A 26,611-nucleotide genomic window follows, 5' to 3' on the forward strand; every position below is an offset into this window, starting at 1 on the left:
ATAAGACTACATTACTAACAACAAAACCTAGATAAAAAATAATAGAAATTTTACCTTCGATACGCAAAGATTCTATTATCTCAGATCTCATAAAACTGTTCCTTGTACCGTACTCCTTACTTCATTTTGTCTCCGGATCTGATTTTTGATCTCCGAGGTAAGGTATCTCTTTCTTGGATCTGGATTCTTCAAATTTGTTATGAATTTTGGGATATTTTTGAAGGGCTTCTAAGGGTTTTTCAAGCTAAAATTGAAGTATAGGTGTTAGGTAAGAAGTTGGGGCTTCAAAATTAGGATTTATAGGAGGTTAGGGAGGCTAGGGAGGCTTTTTGACCTACTTCTCTTAGAGTTTATGATTTGATACGAAAATAGGATGTGAGGACCCCTATTTATAGATTTTTTTAAGGGTTGGTTTAGATAGAATTAGTGTTTAATTATAATTCTTTTAGTTAGAGTTGTATTTTAGTTAGAATTCTATTAGGTAGAGTTGTATTTTAATTAAAATTGTTTTAGGTAGAGTTATATTTTAGTTAGAATTATTTTGGGTAGATTTGTATTTTAGTTAGAACTCTATTAAATAAAGTTATTATTTAATTAGAACTTTATTAGGATTTTGACTTTTGATCTTATTTGATTGACTTTAAGATTTTGACTTTAGTCTTACTTAGTTGATTTTTAATATCTTGACTTTAGTCTTACTTGATTGACTTTAATTTTGACTTTAGTCTTACTTGATTGACTTTAATACCTTAAGTTTAGTCTTGTTTGGTTGACTTTAATTTTTTGGAGAACCCCCCTCTATTATATCTTTAATTCTTTGGACCCCCAAATGGAGGGGTCTTTGAAGAAATATCTTGGCAACCCTCAACAATTTTGCCTAAGAGCCTGATTGATCGATTTCTTTGGTTCAAAATTTTAAATTAATTTCATTAATGTTTCACTTTAATTATTTAATATTTTATTTATTAATTTTGAAAATTTTAATTATAAAAATTATGAAATTATCATTTTACCCCCGGAGAAGACTTTTTGCGTTTTAAGTCTGTTTTTTATGTTCTATGATGTTTTAGAATCGATTTTTCGTAAAGGAATTCAATGAAAATATTGGTTTGTGTCATTTATAAAAAAATTTGTGTGAAATGGTCATGAACTTTATGAGGGCCATTTTCGTAATTTTGTCAAATTTTGTGACAATTGACGAAATGATTTATTTGGTTTCGATTTGTTGTTTTATGTGTTCGAATGAGTTTTCTAAGCGTAATGTAGGCTCTAGGGATGTTTTAAGGTTAGGGATATTTTGATAATTTAATGATTTTTTAGTGATTTTTATCGTGAAGCTTTTTTTTATCTGAAAAATGATAATTTCTATGTTTCTGGGGTCATATTTTCCTAGCGTAGCGTGGTTTCTATAGTTTTTTCAGTTCGAGATACCTCATCTGGATTTTTGAAACATATGTGGTAACAAAATAAAGCATTGGAATAATCATCCATCATTGGAAACCGTTGCGATCGGGTTGACGAGTTGATTAATCAGGCGACTCCAAAAATTGGGTGTCTACAGATGCCCCTCTTTGGCAGAGGGTTGAAGCAAACTAGATAGCAAATCTATTTTGGTAGATAGTGCGATATCTGAATATCAAAGCTAGTGACAGTTCATATTGCAGCCTGATTTAGCAATTCGTCGGAGTGTTCGGATCCTTGAGGGTAAAGCTCTCCCCAAATTAAAAAAATGTCAGGTCCTTGAACGCGAGCTCTCACTGGCAGTGTCAGATCCTTGAATTTTAAAAAATTCTCCTTGATTGATGTAACAATTGTGCAAGTGTGTGCACTTAAAATCTGAGATAAATTTCAAAGAGTTTAAGTTGGAACTGAGTAAAATCTGAGCATAAAATGAATATGAATAGAGCATAAACTGAGCATAATTTGAGCATAATCTGAGCATAAACTGAGCATAGACTGAGCATAATTGAGCATAATCTGACCATAGACTGAGCATAAACTGACCATAACTGACCATAATTTGAGTATAATTTGAGCATAAGCTGAGCATAATTCCGAGAAAACCCTCGGTGGTAACTGAGAAAAATCCAAGATAACCCTTGACGACAACTAAGCAAAGTCCAAGATAACCCTTAGCGGTAACTGAGCAAAATCCAAGTTAACCCTTGGCGGCAACTGAGCAAAATCCAAGATAACCCTTAGCGGCAACTGAGCAAAATCCAAGATAACCTTTGATGGCAACTGAGCAAAATCCAAGATAACCCTTGGCGGCATCTGAGCAAAATCCAAGATAACCCTTAGCGGCAACTGAGCAAAATCCAGGATAACCATTGGCGACATCTAAGCAAAATCCAAGATAACCTTTGGCGGCGACTAAGCAAAATCCAAGATAACCCTTAGCGGCATCTAAGCAAAATCCAAGATAACCCTTGGCGGCATCTAAGCAAAATCCAAGATAACCCTTAACGGCATCTTAGCAAAATCCAATATAACCCTTGGCGACGACTGAGTAAAATCCAAGATAACCCTTGGCGGCCACTGAGCAAAATCCAAGATAATCCTTGGCGGCATCTGAGCAAAATCCAAGATAACCCTTGGTGGTAATAAGCAAAACTGGCAGAGGAATGAATGAATTTTGAGAAAGAATGAACAAATTTGGAGAAGACTGATGGAATGAATAAATCTGGAAGATAATGAATCTGAAAGAGAATGATCGAATCCAAGAATGAATTGTTCTGGAAAAGGATTAATGAATCTGAGAACGAAAGAATGCCCTATCTCCTACTCTAGATAAATAAGTTATTCTTTGGGCAAAAATCAAAATATGAGATCATGAACGTTTTTGTTTGAACCTCAAGGTTTTCTTTTTCAAAAATTTTATAAATTTAAAACCTGAGTTTTTATTTCTTTTAAACCACAAGGGTTTTCGAAAAATTGTTATCAAGAGGGTAACCTTAAGTTTGGGGTTCCCATTATCTTTTGGGATTGACATTGCTCAAAAATAAAATGCCCCTAGTTTGACAATAAACATGGCATTGAAGATAATTGAACACATCGTTAAAAAAAATGCCCCTAGTATAAGGGGGGAAACTACATATTTAAAGGAAAAAAGAAAATGCCCCTTGTATGACTTAAATAAGTATGCAACCATCAACAATTTTGCTTGAGGGTTTGATTGATTAATTTTCTTGGTTCAGATTTTAAAATTAATTTATTTAAGGTTTCACTTTACGTTAATTAATATTTTATTTATTAATTTCGAAATTTAAAATTTTTTTAATTGAAAAATTATCTTTTTGCCTCTGAAGAGAACTTTTGAGTTTCAAGTCGTTTTTCGATGTTCTAAGATGTTTTGGAATCAATTTTTCATACGGAATTAAATGGGATTATGGGCTTATGTCATTTATGAATTTTTTGCATTAAATGATTGTGAACTCTATGAGGGGTATTTTCATAATTTTGTCGAATTTGATGAAAATTGGTAAAATGATTTATTTAGTTTTACTTTATTATTTTATGTATTCGAAAGGATTTTTCCTAAGCATAAGGGGGCTCTAAGGATGTTTTGATGTTAGGGATATTTTGGTAATTTGATCAATTTTGAATGATTTTTATTGTAAAACTTTTTTTTATCTACAAAATGATGATTTTTTTTTTAGGGTTATATTTTCCTAGTGTAGCATGGTTTCTACAGTTTTGTTAGTTTGAGATACCTCATCCAAATTTATGAAATATATCTAATAACAAAATAGAGCATTGGAATAATCATCCATCATTGAAAACCGTTGAAATCGGGTTAACGAGTCGATTAATCAGGTGTATGCAAAAATGTGGTGCCTACAATGGGCAAACCGAAGCTACGAAGAAGGTGTTGCTAGACATTTTGTAGAAGAGGTTAGGGGAGGCCAAAGGCAGATGGATATCTATCTTGCATGGAGTTTTGTGGGCTTACAGGACAATTGTTAGAATGTCCACAGGAATGTCCCCATTTGTTATGGCTTATGGGATAGAAGTTGTGATCCCTATGGAGAATAACGTTCTCATTGTGAGGACCAGGGTAGTGTAGTCTGAGAGAAATAGCCAGCAGTTGGTCACAGAACTGGACCTGTTAGAAGAAAAGCGAGATGTAGCATTAGTCAGACTAGAGCATTACCACATGAAGCTGCAGAACTACTTCAATAAAAAGTTTCGTCCTCGATAGTTTCAAGAAAATGATTTAGTATTACGACGAGTATTCTAGAACACGAAAGAACATAACAGTGACAAGCTAAGAGCAAATTGGGAAGGACCTTATAGAGTGGTTAGCATAGACCAGAAGGGAGTATATTACCTACTCACAATGTTTGGTCAGGAGCTACCTAGACCATGGAATGCATGTAATTTAAAAAGATATTATCAATAAATGTTTTGTCGTGTTTGTTTTTCATGTGTGTTTACATGGTTAAGCTGAAGAAGGGGATCTAGTTGGGATCCGGGCTTACGTGGGTCTTCTCTGTCTACATTAGTAAAGTAAGAAGCTGGTCAGGGTCCAACTCTGACACGAGTAATAATAGCCATGTGGATCCAGCAGGGATTCGGACTTACATGGGTCTTCTCTACCCTTGTTGGTAGAATAAGATGGTTGGTCGAGGTCTTACTTTGTCATGAGCTTCAAGAATGTTTCAGTGGAATCTAGCTGGGATTCTAACCTACGTGGGTCTTCTCTACCTTTATTGATAGAGCAAGATTGCTGGTCAGGGCTCAGTTCTAGTATAAGTAACAATAACCATGTGGATCCAGTTGGGGTCCGAACCTACATAGGTTTGCTTTGCCCTTGTTGGCAGAGCAGAAGCTGGTTGGGGTCCCATTCTACCACGAATTCACTAGTCGAAAAGTTAGTCGAATATTATAGCTAAAAGTATGAGCAAAGTTAGAGCATTCTTTAAGGACAGTAACTCAGATAGCCATTTGCAAGGTTAGCTCAGTACAGATTATCTTATAGTTGCAAGTATAAGCAGAGTCAGAGCCTTCTTCAGGGACAGTGACTCAGATAGACGTTTGCAGGGTTAGCTTAGCACAAATTGTTTTACAATTGCGAATATAAGCAGAGTCAGAGCCTTCTTCAAGGACAGTAACTTAGGTAGTCGTTTGTAGGGTTAGCCAGCACAAATTGTTTTACAATTGCGAATATGAGAAGAGTTAAAGCCTTCTTCAAGGATAGTGGCTCAGATAGCTGTTTGCATTGTTAACTTACAGTTAGGAACGTAAGTAGAGTCAGAGCCTTCGTAAATAGCAGTGGCTCGAGAACCATTTGCAACATTAGACTAAAAAGGTTCCACCAAAAGTAAACTTTACTTTAGGTAGAACTTGGGGAGAAGTAAAGTAGAAGGGAAGTATGCTTGAGCAATTTGCAGTATGCAAGTATGTTTGAAACAATTTGCAGTTTACAGTATGCTTGAGCAGTGTACAGTGTACAGAGCAGTTTGAGCAATTTGCAGTGTGCAAGTATGTTTGAAATAGTTTGCAGTTTACAGTATGATTGAGCAATGTACAGTGTACAGAGCAGCATAAGTAGTCTTACAGTTGAATGGGCTAATCGTTAAGGCAAAACAGTAGTGAATCCCTTAACAGCTTAATGTATGTAGGGGTTGTTTCAACCAGCTTGATACAAGTAGTATAGTCAACAGAGCAGAAGTGATGAGACAATGAAGAAATGACAAAAGTCACAACAAGTGCAAAAGATTTTTCCATTTATACTTAAGAGAAAGTACAAAAGAAAGATCCTGAAATACGGGATAAGTACAGAGAGCACAAGTACAACAGTAGAAAATAAGTTATCATTCAGAGGATGATGGTAGATTAGTAGATGGCTGAGCAAGGACAGTAGAAGGCTTTGTTTCAACAATGGTGTTAGAGGGACAAACGACTTTGTCTTGGTCCACATCAATGACAAGAATGGATGGTTGGACAGGGGATTGATGGGCTAAAATAAGGAACCCGCTGCTTAAGCAAGGTTCAATTCTAAGGTAGCACCAACCTTCATAAGATTACCAGGGGCTCAACTGAGTATGGCAATAGGCTTATTTTCCTCATTTAGTTGGAAGGGGAGAGCACACCCATAACGTCCAGTCCAAAGAGTATCCCGGATAAGAGTTACCTTGGGTGCATCAACCAGGTCATCTTCGTCATCCCTATCATCCTTTTCATCCTCATACTGAAGTCGAGTGACCTCGAAGCCTTCATTGTAGGCTTTCATAGAAGATTCATCTACCAACCGAGAGTATTGGGCCTGTAGTTACCCCAACAACTTCATTGTCTTAGCCTCATCCTCTTTAACCTGAGCAAACCTGACTGAATCAACACTTGTTCTCAGGGAGTTCAGCTCGAGTTCTTATTGTTGAACCTTGTCTCAGAGCTTTGCTAGCTTTTCATCTCTCCATTGCACTCTCTCTTTATAGCTGATCAGCTCTAGTTGTATAATATTTTGGAGATCTGTCAGCCTCTTATTAGATGTTTCCAAATCTAGGTTGGCCATGGATAATTGAGCCAAGTTAGCCTCCATCTCCTCTCTAGCCTCTTGGGAAAATTGGATAGAAGAGGCCAGCTCAATGGAGTATAATTATTTTCTCGTCCTATTCTCTAACTAAGGTAGTTGTCCAGTTTTTGGCTTCACGCCACTTCAGGAAGGTCATGGTTCCATAAATGTGAGCCTACGAAGTAAGAAATAGTATGTTAGAACACATATATTGGAAAATAGTTGAGTAGGGTAGTTAGAACAGTAGTTACCTGATGAAGGTCGTGGACGAAGCGACCGAAACCCAGGTCAGCGTTAGTCCGGTCAGCAACATCTCAATCCATAGGGGAAATGGACTAGGAGAACAGGGAAACAACGGTTATAGGATCTTTAATCCTGCAACCTTTATTCTGGACGTGGCAAGGGGGAGGGAAGAGGTTGCCTTCACTCCCATATCAGAAATAAGCTTCGTGGCCCATCCAAGCAAATGCAGCCTCATCTAAAGGGGTTTTACGCATAAAGGGGCCCTCACCCTCAGACCCCTCAGAAAAAAAGGGCTCCTTAGATTCTTCCTGACCAGTCGATACATTTTCCACTACTGAAGAAGAAGAACATGACTATCCTCCCTGGGGGTGGCAAAACTTTGCCCAGCCTCAGCCTGAATCTCCTCAGGAAGCTCTATAGAAATAACAATAGCACTAGTAGTAACCTCAGTAGTAATCGTAGTAAAGTAGAAGCAGAGACGAGAGCAAGGGTATTAGGTTCCCCAAACGGCACAGCTCCCAGAAAGGCCGGTACTATGGGATGAGTGGCTTCTCTTCTTCCTCTGCACCTTGGTTGGGACAAGTAGCGGAATATCCCTGGTGGTAGAGAAAAGAAGGAATTCCAAGAGATTGATGTTCATGATGTTGGAGGGCCCAAGCAGAACCTCAAAAGTAGACTGGGATCCCTTCATCGTGGAGTTGAAGAAAGTGGATCAAGACCCTTCACGATACGACCCGAAAGAGCTTGTCGTGGTGGCCAATGGACGTCACCTAGAAGATTGTCTACCACTGTTCTTTCAGCAGCTCTAGTTCAAAAATTCACTACCTTTGGCCTTCGATTTTCGGATGCTCTACGCTATATCTTCTTAGCCTCCGCAACCACCAAAGCAAAAGATTCTTCACAAGAAGAAGAAATGTAGTTGAGAAAGTAATACTGAGCGTGGATAGAGTAAATGAAAGAGACAACTTCAGCCAGTAGCCTAGAAGGTATGAGGGACTCTGGATCCCTTATGGGGAGTGCTAGGGGCAAATTCCTAGTCCCCAAAAATGTAGAGGGGGTCTTTGTACTATCCTTTATCAGAACTTGGGAGAGAAAGGGTTAGAGCCACTGCCGTACTCTTAGAGGACAACAAGTAGAATACCGACCGATTGGGAATCACCTTCAGGTTGTATCAGGAGAGGAAGTCATTGGGGGTGACGTCCATCTTCTCCACAATCTCCACCAGATGTTAGAAGTTCTCGGACATTTGACTAGGGGACTGGTTTATCTACTTAGTACCTCTCTAAGGAAAGTAGAGAGAAAAAAACTAAGGCCGACCTTCATTTGGCCGGTTTAGATAAAGATTTCTCCCTGGCGGTAATCATTAGGAGTATTAGAGTCACTACCAACCCAAATGTGAATCGAAGCAGGAATATACAGGCTTCATCAGAGTTAATATGCAATGACAGCCATGGGAAGGCCAAGTATGAAAAAGGAAGAGAACAGATAGAGAAATGAAGAAATTACCTCGAAGCAAAGAGGTTAACTACTGCAACAAAATAGAATAAGAAAGAGAAAATGTCTTCATAGAAAAACATAGAAACAGATTTGCAGAGTTTCAGCACGATAGCAGACGAAGAATGCACCAAATCCCCTATTTATAAGAAGAGGCAAATAAGTACATACGCCTAAGAGGACAGTTCGAATCCAACAAAAGAGTTGTAAATTGAGAGTATTGCAAAGAGGCTAAGGGACACGTGGATGAATGCAAATGAAGAGGAATCCATATGGGCCATCGTTAGAGATTCGAAGCGACGTTGCATTGAATGCGTCGATTCGAAAACAACAAGTGCAATTATGAAAGACTTGAGTAGCCAATAGGAAAGCAGAATTGCATCTCAAGGAGATGAAGAAATCTTACACCTCATCGAAATGGGGTAGTTGTAAAGGAAAATAATTGCACAACAATCTTAATCGTACATGTGTCCAAGCCGGCCAAGTAGTACCTGACACAAATCAGTTGGTGAGGTGATGTTCAGTAGGTAGGGTAGGTTAGAGCAGAGACCTCCCTAATTTGGCTAGCAAGGTAGCACAGTACTAAGCGAAGCTAGTCTTGCTAAGCAGGTCAGGCCTCGAGAAAATTGCAATACTATTGCGTGCATGTCAATCCCAGAAATCTCAGAGGGGATCTCTGTAGATAAATCTGATCAATCCAGAATATCTCAGTTAGGTAAATAATCCCATCACACCAGCAAAAATCCCATGATTGCAACTTATAGAGGGGGAAACCCTAGGGTAAGGTATGGGGGGTTAAATAGCGTAGTAGGCACTATTGAGGGGGGACGGGAGAGATTGAGAGCTAACCAGTATCGATGACTGTTTTCTCTACCTTTCTAACTTGAGAATTAGAGTGTCTATAGCAGGTACCAGGCCGCCACGAGGAGGGAGGCGCAAGGAATAACTTCGGATTAGTGCGGATTGGGACCATCAAAGTCGTCCACCGAATTTCAATCGCACATATGGTATTCTCAAGTGGTATCTTATACTATTGGAGAGAATATCAAACCCCTATTATTTTAAATTAATTGATCATTTTCGGAAATAGTTATCGATTAATTGATTAGACATTCATTATCTCTTTAATGGATAACAAAATATATATATATATATATATATATGGGAAATGTTCAGCAACAAAAATTTTGGCAAAACATTTTTCAAAACATGGGTTAGAGGTTTTGGAATGGGCTGATTTTTGGTGAGGATGATCTCTACGGTGAGGAGATCATCATCACCAAAAATCAGCCCATTCCAAAACTTCTAACCCCATCAAAAATGGTTTACAAAAAATGGACGGTCCACGACTTTTCAACTTATAAACTGGGGCTAGAAGTTTTGGAATGGGCTGATTTTTGTTGAGGATGATCTCCTCACTGTAGAGATCATCCTCACCAAAAATCAGCAGATTCCAAGACCTCTAACCCATGTTTTGAAAAATGTTTTGCCAAAATGTTTGTTGTTGAACGGGACTATATATATATATATATATAAAGATTTATTTGAAATAAATTAAATAAATTTGTAAGTGTGAAGATTTTTCCATGTATTCTAGAATTATAAATAAGCAGTAGTTTATTGAAAGTAATAAATCATAAAGTAATTAATGGAGATTAAGTTGCCGACAAACTAACTCAAGTTGATGTTCCCAAGTCTTCTCAAGAACCGTTGCAAGGAATTGACGGTCCGATGACTAGGACAAGGACAAAGATGATGAAAGAGGTATTACAAGGCTTGATTGTGGAAGTACAATACAATGAGGCCGTTCTAGAAGATTTTATGACCAACTTTGGAGATGTCAAAGCTTTACCAAGGATGATCAACTATCTTTTTGTGCAAGAAAGTGATTTGTAAGAACAAATTGGATGCAAGGGTTAATTGGGAGTTTGATATTCTAATTGTCCTTAGTTTTGGTCTTTTATTTCTAAAAGACTAATTAGACCCAATTTTGATCTAATTTGTCTATAAAAGAATACCTCGTGTTGTATTTGGGACACAATTGACAATTGACATTTTATGAGAATTGAAGTTTCTTCAAAAAGTTTGCTTTATGTTCATGAATTCTTGTTTTGAGTTCTTTATTGAGTTCTTGATCGAGTGCATGAATCTTCGACTTATCAAATGAGTGATCATCCTTTGTGGCGTCTTAAGATTGGGGTTTTAAGGACATAGCTTCCTTAAGGTTCTAATACGATCATCATCATTTTAAGTTATTTCTGAACAATTATAGAACATTCGAAGCCTTCGAATTAAAGGGTTCCTAGAGGAAATCATCAAGAGAAGGTTCTAATCCAAGAGGGTTCATATCATTTGCTAATTTGTTCTTTAAAGAAGTAGTTCAATTGCATGGGCTACCTAAGTCAATTGTTAGTAACAGAGACGTTAAGTTCCTAAGTTATTTTGGCGTACTTTGTGGAGTAAATTAGGAATTAAACTTCTATTTTCTACTGTTGTACATCCTCAAACGGATGGTCAAATTGAAGTAGTCAATAGGACACTCACTACTTTATTGCGTGCTATCATTCAAAAAAATTTAAAACAACGGGAGAAGTGTTTACCACATATTGAGTTCGCATATAATAGGACTATTCATTCTACTACATTTTCTCCATTTGAGATTGTTTATGGTTTTAATCCTTTAACGCCTGTGGATATTTTACCTTTGCCTATTAATGAACATGTTAATCTTGATGGTAAGAAAAAGACAGATTTTGTGAAAGATTTACATGCCAGAGTTCGAGCTAACATTAACAGGAAGAATGAACAATATGCTAAGCAAGCAAATAAGGGTTGATCAAAAGTTGTTTTTCACCCTGGAGATTGGGTTTGGGTGGACTTGCATAAAAAACGATTTCCTACCTAAAGGAAATCAAAATTGCAGCCTCGAGGAGATGGACCATTTCAAGTCTTGCAATGGATCAATGATAACGCCTATAAACTAGACTTGCTAAGTGACTAGGGTAATGTTACTGCAACTTTTAATGTTGCTGATTTATCCTTATTTGATGTAGGTGATTCGAGAATGAATCTTTTCGAAGAGGGGAAAAATAACGGAGATCAAGTTGCTTACAAACTAACTCAAGTTGATGTTCCCAAGTCTTTTCAAGAACCATTGTAAGGAATTGGCGGTCCGATGACTAGGACAAGGATAAAAAGGATGAAAGAGGCATTGCAAGGCTTGATTGTGAAAGTACAATACAAGGAGGCCATTCTAGAAGATTCTAAGACGAACTTTGGAGATGTTAAAGCTTCACCAAGGATGGTCAACTATCTTTTTGTGCAAGAGAGTGATTTGTAAGAACAAATTGGATGCAAGGGTTAATTGGGAGTTTGATATTCTAATTGTCCTTAGTTTTGGTCTTTTATTTCCAAATGATAGATTAGACCCAATTTTGATCTAATTTGTCTATAAAAGGATATCTCGTGTTGTATTTGGGATACAATTGATAGTTTACATTTATGAGAATTGAAGTTTCTTCAAGAAGTTTGCTTTATGTTCATGAATTCTTGTTTTGAGTTCTTTATAAGTTCTTGATTGAGTTCTTAATCGAGTGCATGAATCTTCGACTCATCAAAGGAGTGATCATCCTTTGTGGCGTTTCAAGATTGGGGTTTTAAGGACATAGTTTCCTTAAGCTTCTAATCCAATCATTATCATTTTAAGTTCTTTCTAAATAATTCTAGAATATTCGAAGCCTTTGAATTAAAGGGTTCCTAGAAGAGACCATCAAGAGAAGGTTCTAATCCAAGAGGGTTCATATTAGTAATAAACATACAGGTATACCGTCCCACGATTATCATCCTAATTGCATCCCATTCTCTATTATATAGTGCTCAAAAGCACCCTAAACCTAAAAATTCCTCAATGCATGCACATATAGTCGATAATCCCATTCTTGATTCTAAACAATCAAGACTTTCATTCTTGATTCTAAACAATCAAGACCTAAAACAAATTATTCTACAATTTGATGCATGGATTTTGAATTTAAATCATAATAAATTTTAAATTTAACTATCAAAATTGAAAGAAAATAGATTTCATTTAAAATTATACTACGAATTTGAAATTATAAGTTTCCTACGTTCGTAGTTAGATTTTACATTTTTCTATGACATTAAAATGATTTTTTAAACTAATTCTCTAGACGATTCGACAAAATAATCCAATAATTAAGTAGATCTCAATATCATGGATATAGATGTGGACACATTCATATCTAGTTCGAACACGACCTGTGTTTAAGTCCTATTGCCTGCCTCTTTTTTATATAGAATATAAATATAGATATAGAAATCCCAAATTCAATTATTATTTTACGTGCTATAAGAAAATTTGGCACGCTAATATAGGCTCTCTTAAAATATAAAATAGGGCAAATTACACTTTGAACCTTATAGCTTGACATAATTTTGACCCCTAACATTTTGATAATTATACTTACCTCCCTTATAGTTATCTAAGGGGTTCACTTACCCCTCCATTTTGTCAAATTGTTGTAAACTTAATAGTTAAATACCTTTTACAAATACCATTCTACCCTTTTTAAAATGTTAATATTTTTACAAACAAAAATATGCCTATGAAAAATTGGGTTCAATGAATGTTTAGACGGGGCATTTTAATTATTGTTTTAATTTTTTTTATTAAAAAATAATAAAAAATAAGAGAAATTTTCATTGAGCTTAATCGAATAATTGATTTGATTTTTAAAATATTAAATGAATTTTATTTTTTAACTTATAAGGGACAAAAGTAACATTTAAATCATGTTACATGAAAAGAGAGGGTTAAAATTGACATCTATACAAAAAGATGGGACACAATAGGATTTATTAAAAAAGGTCAATAATAATAAAAGTGGAGCTTTAAAATCTCCTCCCTCCCCTTCAATATGAAACTATGAATAGTGATTTAAAGGTGTTTTTCTTTCAAATAAAGGACGGTTAGAGAGTTTCATTCACTGCCGGAGTTCCTCTAAGTTGCCTGAAAGCGGAGGTAAGTGAAATTATCAAAACCATAAGGGTTCAAAATGAAATTATGCCAAACTACAGGGGGTTGATATGTAATTTACCCTATAAAATAAACATAAAAGAAGGCCCACTATTCCACGTGTTCCCTTTGTTTGCGCAGAAATTTCCCAAAAAGTTAATCCAGAGGAAGCCCTAGCAATTAGCTCGTCTCCACTCGAGATAATCTCCTATTTTCTCGATCGATTTGTCGATCGATCGACTGTGAAGAAGATGAGACGACTTGTAGTGGTAATTTGTATTTTGTTTTTTTCTGCTTTGTTTACCTTTCTTTAATAAAAAAAAATTGTGAGTCGTGAGGCTTCTTTTAAATTTTTTTTTTCTTTTAATTAATTTGTAATTTTTTTTCCTATGATTTTCCTGCAAAACCCCAACTTTCGTAGAAAATAAACAAACAGGCAGAAACTTTTCCTATTATGGTTTTCTGGAAAAAAAATGTCCATTATAAACTCAACTGCGATCTACCCCTAATTTTCACTTCTCTCCTTTTTTTTTTCGACCCCAAAATTTTATATAAGCTCTATTCAAAGTTGAAGCATCTGTTGTTCACCCATTATTACTGTAATTGTGGTTTTCAGTTTATCTGGGCTTTGTCGTCGAGATGCGTGAGAAGAATCCAAGACCTTGAGATAAGGACATAAGTAATTGAACAATACTTAGTGCTTAGGTAAGCATGTCTTTCACTTTTTATTTTATTTTATTTTTGATTTTTGATAACGTTATTGTCTTCTATGAATTAGTATTATAGTGTGAATCAGTGAAACCGTGACACGATGATATAACACGCTAAAGGTGTATTGAAACATAAAAAATTTCAATAAAATTTTCATTGAAACATAGGAAAAAAAATGTAGAAAAATAAATTTAAAAAAATTAATTTTCCATGAAAAGTATTCGATCATATGGATGGATGTTCAAAGCCTAGTATCAATCAAAGCCCCATGGAAAAAAAAAAAAACGCAATCATTCATCTGTTAAAGGCTGGCCATCACTTGTAGGATGATCCATGCATTCAATTCTCACATATTTTTCTATATTCATTTTCATATCGTTCATATCCTTTTATTGCTTCACTTTGATTATTCTCTTTCTTTTGACCATAATTGATAAAGATTGAAGAAATAAAAAGAAAAAAAGAAATTAATGTTTTGAATACATATAATATCACCCCCACCCGTTTTTTTTTTCTAGGAAAGTGAGTGAGTGGTCAAAAAAAAGGATAAGTGGGTAAAGGCGAGTTTTGATCCTATTCAACCTTACTTAGCTAAGTTGGCACCTTCAAAATACAAATGATATTCAATTCATTATTTAGTATTAAGATCTTAGAAAGTCACTCAATTTTGACACTTTTACGTTCTTTCCAATATTTCACTTTCTTCTTGGACAAGTATATTGCTTTTCTTCATATCATTTACAGTCTCAAAAGCATTGATGCCATGTTCATTTTTGGCATCAAATCATAAATGCTTCATTAGAATAACATCATATTCTTTTTTTTTTATGCTACACCCATCATGTAATTTATGATATTGAAACAAAGTGGAACTTCAAAATTTTTTTTTCCTGATAAGTGACCCATAATATATCTATCCCATTTTTTTTGCTTCTCGGGTTAAAAGGAAGAGTTTAATTACATTTACATGAGTAGGTGGAAATAGTCCTATAGGGCTGAAGAGAATAATTGCATCATGACAACAAGTACAAATAAAGCATACACATCCCCTTAAATCAATAAATTCGATTTTAAAAAAAGTTGTTCAGATAAAATTCTTTTAAACTCTTTATGGGGATTGGCCCCAAGGAACATTTTATTTTCACGATCATAATAAAGTCATGTAGGTTCTCTTCCTTCCTCTCATATAAGTTCTATTAGTCATCCCTTTCCACATACATGATGGAGGATTTTCCAGAGGATATTGCCTTTAGCATCAAATGCATAAGAGGACCAACTACTAAAAAGGGAATGGATTGATAAAGGCAAAGTTCAAAAGATTGTGAATGAGGAGAAAAAGTGGGATTAAATTGTACCAATGCTGGAATGGTGAATTAAAGATAATTAATGATCTAACCACTTTCTTTATGCATGATATAGAAATCGGTGATGGCTCTCTTCCTTACAATTAGATGGTCATAGGTAGAATTTTATCAAGAGCAGTGCAACGAACACATTGTTCGATTAGCTGATCCCAAATCTTTGGGGCGGTCTTCAATAACGTTGAGTGCATCTTAGGATGAGCTAACATCGAACAAAATGATTTATGCAAGAATGTTCCATTAAAAATCCTTGCCTTAATTCTCTTGTCCAATAGGATATTCCTAATGAGAGGCGTGTGGGAAAACACAGCTTTTGTCCTTTTGCATATGATCACGTGATTGTGCAATGTATCATGCATTTCATTTGAGAAACCTTATGATTGAGTATGTTCATATGATTTCTCATGCTGTTAATGTTTTTAAACTTGGAGGTGTAGGGTAAGATGCTTCAATAGCCAAAAGTGTGAAATCGTAGGCACACTTTTTACCTGAACATTGAAAACAGAAGAAAATAAATTTAGTAAACTAGATGGCTTCTGGAAAAAATTATGAAAATACATTAATTAATTATATAGAAAAAAATATGTTTTTGTTGATGTTATTTAAACCTAAAATGGCCGACTATTTTCACCATTGCAATAAGTATTACTTATAGTATAATTATAATTATCATAGTTTACCAACAAAGCAGGTAATAGTTAGTTTTGTCTACTTGAGCATTGTCATGCCCCGAAATCCCAACACGAATCCCTATGATTCACTAGTCAGAATCTCGAGGTGTGAGGTAACCAATCACACAATCTGCTAGAACATTCACAAGTAATAATACTTATGGAAAAGAAAATATACGCAGCGGAAATAAACATTTGACTAACATTTATATGAGAGTCTAGAGTAAGCGGAAGAAATCGACAAACACTGATATAAGTCAAAATCCTCAATCTAATAATACATTAGGTTACAAAAATTTCTAAACTACATGTTTCTTATTTACAAGCAAAAACCGTTAGGATCCTCTACTAATCCTAAAAAATACGGGGGCGGCAAGACATCAATCTGACCCTCCTCAAGGACTTCCTCAAAAGACTCCTTAAAGAACGGCTCATCAACAGTTGCATAATCTATAAGGGGAAGGATAGGGTGAGTAACAAGGGAATGTTACTCAGCAGGATGAACGCCGTTTTAACAGCGAGTCAAACATGCACGAATAATCATCTGAACATTTAAACAATGCAAGTTTTTCATAATGTAACATACGATAAATGTCTAAGCATACTGAATAAACAGTTATAATAATTTCAATCTATCATTTTTATCATTTAAAGTAACCTATGCATTTTTCAAATAAAAACATCTATCAAACATTACAAAATAAGGAAAAGATATATAATAAGAACACGGTGTTGTAATCTATAAAAAAGCAGATGAACACGCCGATATAACCACCTCAACTATGGCAATTCGTTATTCCAGGCTTCCAATCCGACGTGGAATCTCATTGTTATAATTTGATTTTGTGGCTAGTCTAGCATACCACAGTTGGATGACTATTTATCCGGCTTAGACTGGCAGTTGACCAAGAACTCAATACTGAGTTCAACTAATGGTGAGGTCGACCGTTCGACGATTACAGACTAACAATAATCACTAATTAGCCCAAGGGACCCATCGCGTCGAAGCCTATCAAGAGGCAATGCATGTGAACCCCGCCTACCTCTACACTATACAGAGGCTGTCTTTACACACAACGTTCCCTAGGAAATAATTTGGAGAAATTCCCGGATCTCATAAGTTGTAATATGCTCTAAGGCATCCCATACTATCGAAGAGCATATGACATCTAGTGCTATTCTAGATTGACTTGCGGCTTCCGGATACACAGCAACGCGTCACTTTTTATGGGTTTTCTACAAATCTTTTCTGGTAAACAAAATAGTTTATTTTTGTATACTATATACTAATTTCTTTGTATCGAAAATACAAAGTCTGGTAGTGCTCTTCAGTGACAACCATCTATCATTTCCATCTATCGAAAATACAAATAATTGATTTATCGAATATCACATGGATTTTCTATGAAATTATTGCATAACTAAAAGGTGGAAGGGAAGACAACCTACTTTGAGCTATATTCGACGGTTGAACGGAGTTTAAGATTGCCTCCGGCCAATCTTCAAATTTTTCCTCCAACGAAAATTGAATTTCTTTGCGTCCACGAGTAGTCCTTGATGACGTGCATGACTTTCCTTTTTGCAGCAAAGCTTGAATCGTTCTACTTCGGTGTAGATCTGAGTTGCAAATTTTGAGGGAAAATGGATGAGATTTGTTTGGAGAGGAGAATAAGAAGAAATCAAAATTTTCTAATAGAATTCAGATATTTATAACTGAAGTAGGACGTAAGCGTCATTTCAGAAATTATTTTTTCCGAATGCCGATTTTGATAATCTTATACTGTATTTCGGGTTATTTTTTGATACGAATCTAATGGTATGATTGGATTCCTCAAATTATTTATCTAAAATGTCATTTACCTATTTAGTAAATATCTAAAATGAAACTCGAGGATTTTGTAACTTTTCCGTCCGAATTTGAATTTGAGCGTGCTTATAAGGTAAAGTATGTTTTTCTATTATTTTGAATCCAATGGTAAAGTCAAATTTCGTTAAAGATGGACAGAACAAAATCTGAGTATTTTACCTTAAGTCCCTCTGTTAGAATTTCTCCAAATTTCACTATTTTATTTTCTCAAGATACTAATTAGAATTCGGGGTATTACAAGCATTTTTTCTTGGTTGATAAGTTATCAAAATACATATTGAAGATTGAAAAAAAGGGACTAAAATTGTCACCGTAGATCATGCGAAATGAATTAGTTTACCAGTATGCCAAGTGGATTGACCATGAGTGAGATAGCAAAGTATGATCAATATGGGGAGATGAAAAGGACATAGTGTTTTTATTTTTATTTTTATCGATAAAGATAAATTTATTGAAAAAGAAAGAGAATAAGAGGGGTCAAGGAGACCAACCCAAAATAACAAAACAAACAAAGCAAAAGAGAAAGAGACAGAGAACAACATAGAACCCTGAACAACTACTACTCTAGCAACAAAGAACATACCCCATCCCATCTAACAACAAAATTTTCAAAGAAAATGCCTTTGAATTCCTTGTAAAGTTTGCTCCAAGAGAACAAGAGAGCCAAAATAGATAGAACTAAATCTTCAATTGTAGACTCTTTCCCTAAAAAATGCGACTATTATGTTCTTTCCAGATACTCCAACAAATTGCATATGGGGCCAAGAACCAAATAGTCCGCTTCAATGAAGAAAAGGAACCTCCTCATGCCAGCCACGACTCCCAAACTGACTTAACCGAGCAAGGAAAACGACCCACCAAATCAAAAAGTGAAAAGAAGCGTGACAAAATCTGATGAGCAACCTGAAAATGAAGGACTAAGTGATCCAAAGTTTTCGCACAAGATCTACACATATAACATTGATTCGGAGAAATGAAGCCTCTTTTAATTATCTGATCTAATACAGGAAGTCTCCCTAAAGCCGCCAGCCAGATAAAGGTCGAGATCTTAGAAGGAATCTTGCCACCTTAAGCAAAATAATGATCGAATGTTGTCGAGCTTCTTGGAGCAATAATGTTGTACATAGATTTGATAGAAAATCTTCCATCCCTAGCACCACCCCACAATCTGTGGTCAACTGAAGAACCCACCGTGTGATTATTCTCCACCAAATAAATCAATCTTCCTAAAATTTTCAACTCCCAATCATTAAAGGCCCTTCTAAATCCAAAGTCCCAATTGGTCACCTTGTTCCTAATGATTTTAAAAAGAGAAATTACTCGATTCTTTTTCAAAGGCAAATTGAAGAGTTTTGGGAAAAAGTCCTTAAGCGGACCATTCCCACACCACCAATCCTCCCAAAATCTCACCTTACTCCCTCTCCCTACCATGAATTTTTTCTTAAATAAAGGAAGCCTTCTTAAGATACCTTTCCACACCCCATACCCCAACAAACCTTAGTTGGCCTTGTCCCACCCATTCCTACTCACCCCATATTTATCCACAATCACTTTCCTCCAAAAGGCTCTCCCCTTCCTCCCCAAACCTCCAAAGCCACTTACTCAACAACTCTCAATCCTTCCAACCAAAACAGTGAGGGTGATTGGGGTTGCTTTTGACTTGAACTTTCTATTTGGTTGGGAGTATCAACTCCAAACTTTGGGGTACAACTTCTGCCAACTAGTCCAAGGGCAACAAAAACCACCATTAAACATACAAGGAAGGAATAAAAGAGAGAGACAAAGGGACGAAGAAACTCAGCCTTGAGTTCTTCTTTTGTTTCTACCGCAGGGATGATGAATCAAGATCCACCCTTTCAAGTGGCAGGGTGCCCATCAAGTTTGCATGAAAAGGAGAAGAAAAGAAAGGAGAAGGAAGTTGTAAGGCTTGAGATTCGTTAAATTATAGAGAAATAAAGAAACTAAAAAATCCAAACTAAATACTGACAAAGAAAAATGCTTAGAAATCCAATTAGAAAATCCAATAGAATGGCCCTTAGTTATAGTTTAACAGAGCTCTCTAGTTCTATAAGACCTCTCTATCTTTTGAGAACCAAAAAATAAATAAATTTATCTCTCTAAACTTTCAAGACTCCCCTATTTATAGAATTATAAGAGAGTTTGTAGCAAAATTTACAAAATTGCCTGCTATTTGTTAGCACATCTTTTTTTTTAATATTCCTTTGCTTCTGACTCTTGTTGCTACTTCTTTGTTATCCACTTCCGTTGGCCAAAGTTGTCTTTATTTCAGACACCAAATGGGGTGGGACCATGGCACCATACAACACGTAGGTTTGGAGGCAAAGGTATCATCATGGTTGCGTGATTGCTAAATCGATGGCTTTCATCTGAGAGCACATCACACATTTTGGATCATCGGATGAACAGGGGTATTTCAATCATTTATCATCTTTTGGCTTATAAAAAATATTTTAGGGCACAAAGGATGGGGCTCATGACTTTATAAATCCAATTCCTTCTTTCATGGGGGCTCTCCCCATCTCTCTTTCTCGTTTATACATTTTTCTTCCTCTTCTCAGTTTTTCTTCCCCTTCGAGTTTTGCATTGGTACTTGAATGACCGTCTTATCAGTTTAATCGAGGTATCAAATTCACTTCACCTTTACCCTCCCCATATCATGTAAAAGCCCTATCTGTTTTGCACTAAAAAAATCAGTGACTTTGTTGGGGAGATGGTTGATACAATTGGGTTGAAGAAAAAACAAAAGAGAGGACCTCTCAAACCCATGCACAATCCATTGCACCCTTGTTCCTAGAAGTTGTGTCAATAAACCCTATAATTGGGTGCTTTTGCTCACAAAGACATGCTTTTGCTCACAAAAACCAATTAGATTGGATGAACTCCGAAAAACATTGCAAAACATGTAAATGGGAGCACAACTTGCGATTGTGTGACTGCTGCTATGAACTCCATAGTACTTGTAGCCTCTTTCATTTTTTTCCCTTCAAAAAATAACAATATAAGAGAGAGGGGCTGTGTTGTAAACCCCTCGTTTTTTTCTTCTTTCTCTCTTTGGTTTCGCATGCATGTGTTTACATTCCTAAAAGTGTCAGCCTGTGTTTTGTTGAGCTGCACTTGTATATTGTTGCAGGTACATCTATAAGGCGTTTCATTTTATAATGCAAAGAAGAGAAGATTGATTTTGTTGTTCGCACTGCATATGGCTAGAATGTGCCTATATTGCAAATATGTACATTTTTTGATCTCATGCTAGTAGTCAACGACTTCCAAGATAATGATTTCCTAGACTATTATTCAAATTGTACCTTCTTGACTCTAATCCCTAAGAAGATGTACGTGAAAGATATCTGTGAGTTAAGTAACAAAACTTGGGAATTAGTAGATCTACCACCCTAGTGTTAGCTTATTGAAGATAAATAGATATTTAAAAAGAAATTAAAATCTGATGGGTCAATAGATAAATTTAATGTCAAGTTGGTAGCAAAAGGCTTTAGGCAAAAGACGATATCGATTTCTTCTATATATACTTCTTAATAATAAGAATATCATCTATTGAGAGTTTTAGTGACCATAGCTACTATAGATATTATATAAACTTGAGATGCATCAATGGATGTAAAAACTGCCTTTCTGAATGATGAATTGGAAGGGAAAATTTATATGGATCAACTTGAAGGCTTTGTGCTTCAAGATATATAAAATAAAGTGTTACAACTTAAAAAGTCTCATTATGGCCTTAAGTAGGTTTCCAAGCAATGACATGAAAAATTTGATAAAGTATTAAGCTCAATGGTTATAAAATTGATGAGGTAGATGAATGCATTAATAGGAAGGTTAATAATGCCCTACACCTCGTAATTTGCTTATATGTTGATATGTTGAACATTTGCACCAATCTGGAAGTGATAAAAATCACAAAAATGTTTTAATGAAAAACTTTGAAAGGAAAGACCTTGGTAATGTGATGTTAATTTGGGTATTAAAATAATTAAAAATTCAGATAGGATAATCTTGTTTTAGTCAGACCACATTCAGAAAATGCTTAAAAAATTTGATTAATATAATTGTGATCCAGCGAGAACTCCATATAACCTTGTATTCATCTAAGAAAGCATGTTTGTATTGGTCTATCTCAATTCGAGTATTCCATTGTGATAGGTAGTCTCATGAATATCATGAACTTCATTTGTCTAGATATGACACAAACAATGGGTAGCTAAGTGATGCAGAATGGTAAGGGAAGAAGATGAAGATAAGGGGATTAGAAAAATCTGGTTGGGGATTTGATTAAGGATTTGGGTTAGGATAGGGTAAAAACCCAAAAGGTAAAAAATGGAATCTTTTACAATTATTGTAGGGTAGAGAAAAGGGTTAAAGGTTAAGAGAATGGAGAGAGGATTAAGTGTTGAGGAAATGGATTTTCATGAAATCAAGATTCAAAAATCAAAGTTCAAGAATTAAAAAAATTCAAGCAATTAAGAAGCCAAGAAATCAAGAATTCAAGAAAAAAAAAGAATGTTATCTTCGACTCACTCCAAAATGGCCTCACACTGCACCCATTGTTGGGAAGATCAAAACTTAAAACTTTATTTTTATTCATCATATTCGTTAAAAAATACCCTAATACAATCTATATATAAAGAAAATAAATCCAAGAATCCTAATCAAACTAAAATTTCAAATAAATAACCTAATTTCATAACTTTCTCTCCTAATTGTCTAATCTTAATATATTTAAATAAAAGACAAACTAAAATTACTAAACTGCACCTAAATATTATTCTATGATCATTGAGCAATAAACATCAAAATAAGCCTAAAAAATATAAAATTAAAGTTCTAAACAACTCAAAACTAAAAAAAATAACTAATCTAAAATAATCCTGAACGATAAAATGATAAATTTAGATCCAATTAAGTGAAAACCTAAATAATTACAAATTTTTTCGTTGGAACCCTTGACTTTATTTGCATTCCCCATTATTCTACCCTGGTTGGAGAAAATTCATCTTCGAGTTTTAAAGTGCTTGAAAATAATCATGACAATTTGTGATTCATTCTTTTTGGCGAAGATTCGACCTCGTGTCTTGATGTTGAGTTGAATCATTAACTTCAAATTATAATCTTCTATTTTAGCAAAGTCTTTAGTGTACCTGTCTGAGATAATTAAGTCAATTTGAGGTAGAGATGGAATAATTGCATCATGATCAAAAAAATGTAGATGTCGTTTCCAAAAGATCTTCCTTACGCTCTTTTGACGTATTTTCCTCTTCATGATCTTATTCCTGCGCTGATTCTAGAACTGTAGGCACACCGTCTTCTGAAGCTGATGTCTGGTCTATCTTTTCTTCAACATGCTCTTAGATTTAGATGGACATACCTTGCACTTAGCACCATGGATAAAATTTCCTTGATGGAACTGAACGACAAAGCTGTTATCACGAATTCCACAATAAGTCTTGTATTCAATATTCTGCAAAATCTTGTCAATAAAACTTGTGAAAATCAAGTTTTCCTCATATTCGTCACTGCACACCACTTTGAAGGACTTTTCGGAAAGTAAAATAAATCTGGTTTTGACTTTCAATACCATATTTATCAATTCTAGGTTTAGCTTTGGTACCAAATCTGATGTAGGATGGCGAGGGAATAAGATGAAAATAAGGGGATTAGGAAAATTTGGTTGGGATTGGGTTAAGGATTTGGGTTAGGATAGGGTAAACCTAAGAAGTACAATTGATTTTTTTTTTTTTTTTTTTTTTGCAATTATTGTATGGTAGAGAAAATGGTTAAATGTTAAGAAAATGGAGAAAGAATTAAGGGTTGAGAAAAAATGGTTTTAAGATTCAAGATTCAAGATTCAAGAATCAAAGTTCAAGAAATCAAGAAATCAAGAATTCAAGATATAAAAATCAAGAAAAAAAGAAGAAAAAATAATGTTGTCTTGGACTCACTCCAAAATGACCGCACACCACACCCATTGTTGGAAAGATCAAAATGCAAACTCTTTTGATTCATCATTCTTCGTTTAAAAAACCCTAATACAATCTATATATTAAGAAAATAAATCCAAGAATCCTAATCGAACTGAAATTCCAAATAAATAATCTAATTTTGTAATTTTCTCTCTCCTAATTTTCCAACTCTAAAAATAAACTTAAATAAAAGATAAACTAAATTACGAAACTGCCCCAAAATATTATACTAAGACCATGAGCCAATAAAACATCAAAATAAGCCTAAAACACATAAATTAAAACCCCTGATTTGTTTTCCCCTTCGTTGGGATTAAGGAAACAATATTGAGATCGTCGGATCCCATGCATTAGTCTAGCGGATTTTCAAAACCGGATCTTGTGTAAGTCCCACTAAAATTGAATTAGGTAAGGGTTATGATTGGGTCCTCCGATTTCTTCGAATGATCGGAGTTGGTTTGTAGGCCATTAATCAGGTGGGCTGTGTTAGCGATGGGATCCCTTGCTCAGCATAGAGTGGTTAGAGTGGGTGCCAAGGAATTTTAATTTAGGAAGATGGTGGTCTTGCATTGTGAAGGTCTTGTTGTGTTCGAACATTCTCCTTCTTGGACAGGCTCAATGGATTTTTTCATTGAAGAGGGTAGGTGGCTATTGAAAATGATGTTAGAAGTTATTAAAACACCCATTGATAAACCCTTTTAGGAATAAACTTAAGTGTATAAACCATATTCGGGTACCTGTGAAAGGCTTTAATAGAGGAGGGGCTTTTTTGAAGATTATGGATTTTGCATAAAAAAGCCAAAGTAATCCTATTATTTTTCCAACAGGGGCTAACAGAACATGCTGGTTATTGATTGTGAAAGGGTTACAAGAGTTTTTGGACTAGATGATGTCCCCATCGGTGTTTGTTAGTGAGGCTTGTTCGCCAGGTGGAACCTTCGTTGGTTGATGAACGTATTTAGGTGGGCATTCAGGCCACCAAGGCGACTGATGCTACTTTTTCGGTGAATGCCCCTTTCAAAGGATTTGGTGCTTGTCCAAGTAGCATTATTTGTAAGGGGTTAGGTCTTATCAATTGGGTGTAGCTCCAGGAGTTAATTTTTCAAAAGTTACAATTCAGGTATGACTTGATTTCGTTTGGGGTGGGGCGGCGCATCCTGGCAATGAAATTGAAAGAACATTTTTCCTAGTTTTTGTCCACGGGGTCGATTTAGCTAGAACTTACTGTCAATTTTAACTTTTGGTGTGCTCATTCAAATATGTTGCCAAGTCAATGGAAATAATGAATTACCTGGGTGGAAATCTTTGGTCTACCATTGCATCTCTGGAACATAGATGTCTTTTTGGAGTTGAGCAAACCTCTAGGGGGATTGTTAAGGGTGGACGAATTGGTGACTTATAGATCCAACCTCACGATGGCGAGGATTCTTGTCAATAACGCATGTATTAGCATAGGGAGGTTATAGTGGAATATAGGCATTTCACGTGTACGGTGACCTTCGTAATGGTAGACTTGAGCTTCCACATAAGCTCGTTGAGGAAGGAGATTCAAAAAGTAAGGAGATAGAGATTGGTCATGTGGGAAAGATAGTGCAGACATCGGAGGCAGACAAAGGGGGGGAAGGTAGGTTTGTAGGTGAGTTGTCGAAGAAGATGGATTTGCCAGGGAGGGCTGGTGAATGGAGGTTAGGTTTGGATCCTGCTCAAACCCAGGCCCAATTAGAATCAGCCAAAGGCTTATTGGCTCAACAGAATGGTCTCAAAGCAGTTGGGGACTTCTCTTTGGCCCATCATTTAGATCATGCAAGGTCGTCTGAAGGAGCATTTATTGAAGAGGCTAATTTTAAGCAACCTCTAGAGGATGAAGGAGGTGTGCAGAGTATAGCCGATGGGATCCCTTCTTCTTTAAACATTAATGAGGAAGTGATGGGCTGTTTACATCAGGAGGCTCCTCGGATTTTTGAGATTGGAGTTTATAGTAATTGAGACTTGAAAGCTGATCAGGACCATTGTTCTTTGCTTGATGAAGACTCTCTTTCAGATTTTGATGAATCCTCCGTGCAGAACTCCATCAACAATGTCTCGTGCTGGGATGAAGAAGATCAAATCTTGTTATTGGGTTGGAAAGGAGAAGCCGAAACAACTAAGGAAAACAATGTTAGACCATATGTGGATTTGGGAGTGGTAGGCACTAGCTTGCGTGATAGCTCACAACCTATTTTAGTGGGGCAAGGAGCTTCTATGATGTATTACAACTCACAACCCACTTATGTGAGGAAATGAGTCTATGAGAATATTAAAGGTGGGTCACATGTGTCGTAATTATGGGGAGTGCGACTTTAGTAAAATCCAAAGTCCAAGCCAAAGTTTAGACTAGTTGACTTGAATGAGCCTCTGAAGTGTAAAATTTATGTGGATTTGGACATTTGCTTTTCAACTTGGTTAATTAGAGGCCCAAGTAGGTTGGGATGCAGTCCAGTTCGTTGAACTAAGTCCAGTGGATTGTTTAGAAGGTGGCAAGCTGGTTTCATCGATGAGGGTTTGGACCTACAACAATCCCATTTGGTTTGGAGTAGGTGAGAAGGTTGTTACTGATAAAGTTCTCTCCCCTATTAGCATCGCAAACAGTGGGGTTGGGTTGGTAGTGATTTCAAGGGGGAGGCCAAGGAAGATTAAATTTAGTCTGAGCCTGGAGCATTACTTGATGGAGGGTGTGACA

General features: G+C 35.8%; 1 protein-coding gene across 5 annotated transcripts in view; it reads left to right on the plus strand.

The window, feature by feature from the left end:
• Window positions 1-13,398: 13,398 nt before the first annotated feature.
• The window catches only part of LOC147400356 (L10-interacting MYB domain-containing protein-like), a 40,070-nt gene continuing 26,857 nt past the window's right edge, over window positions 13,399-26,611 (plus strand). For 4 of the 5 annotated variants that reach the window (XM_086446015.1, XM_086446021.1, XM_086446018.1 and 1 more), the window contains exons 1-2: window positions 13,399-13,555; window positions 13,903-13,991. The gene's annotated coding sequence lies outside the window, so the exon portion shown is untranslated. Of the gene's footprint in view, window positions 13,556-13,902; window positions 13,992-21,047; window positions 21,147-26,611 lie in introns of all 5 variants that reach the window. The other variant, XM_086446017.1, reaches the window with a different exon arrangement.

Source organism: Akebia trifoliata, chromosome 6 (assembly GCF_017979445.1).
Source record: "Akebia trifoliata isolate Shusen 1 chromosome 6, ASM1797944v1, whole genome shotgun sequence".
NCBI lineage: Eukaryota > Viridiplantae > Streptophyta > Magnoliopsida > Ranunculales > Lardizabalaceae > Akebia > Akebia trifoliata.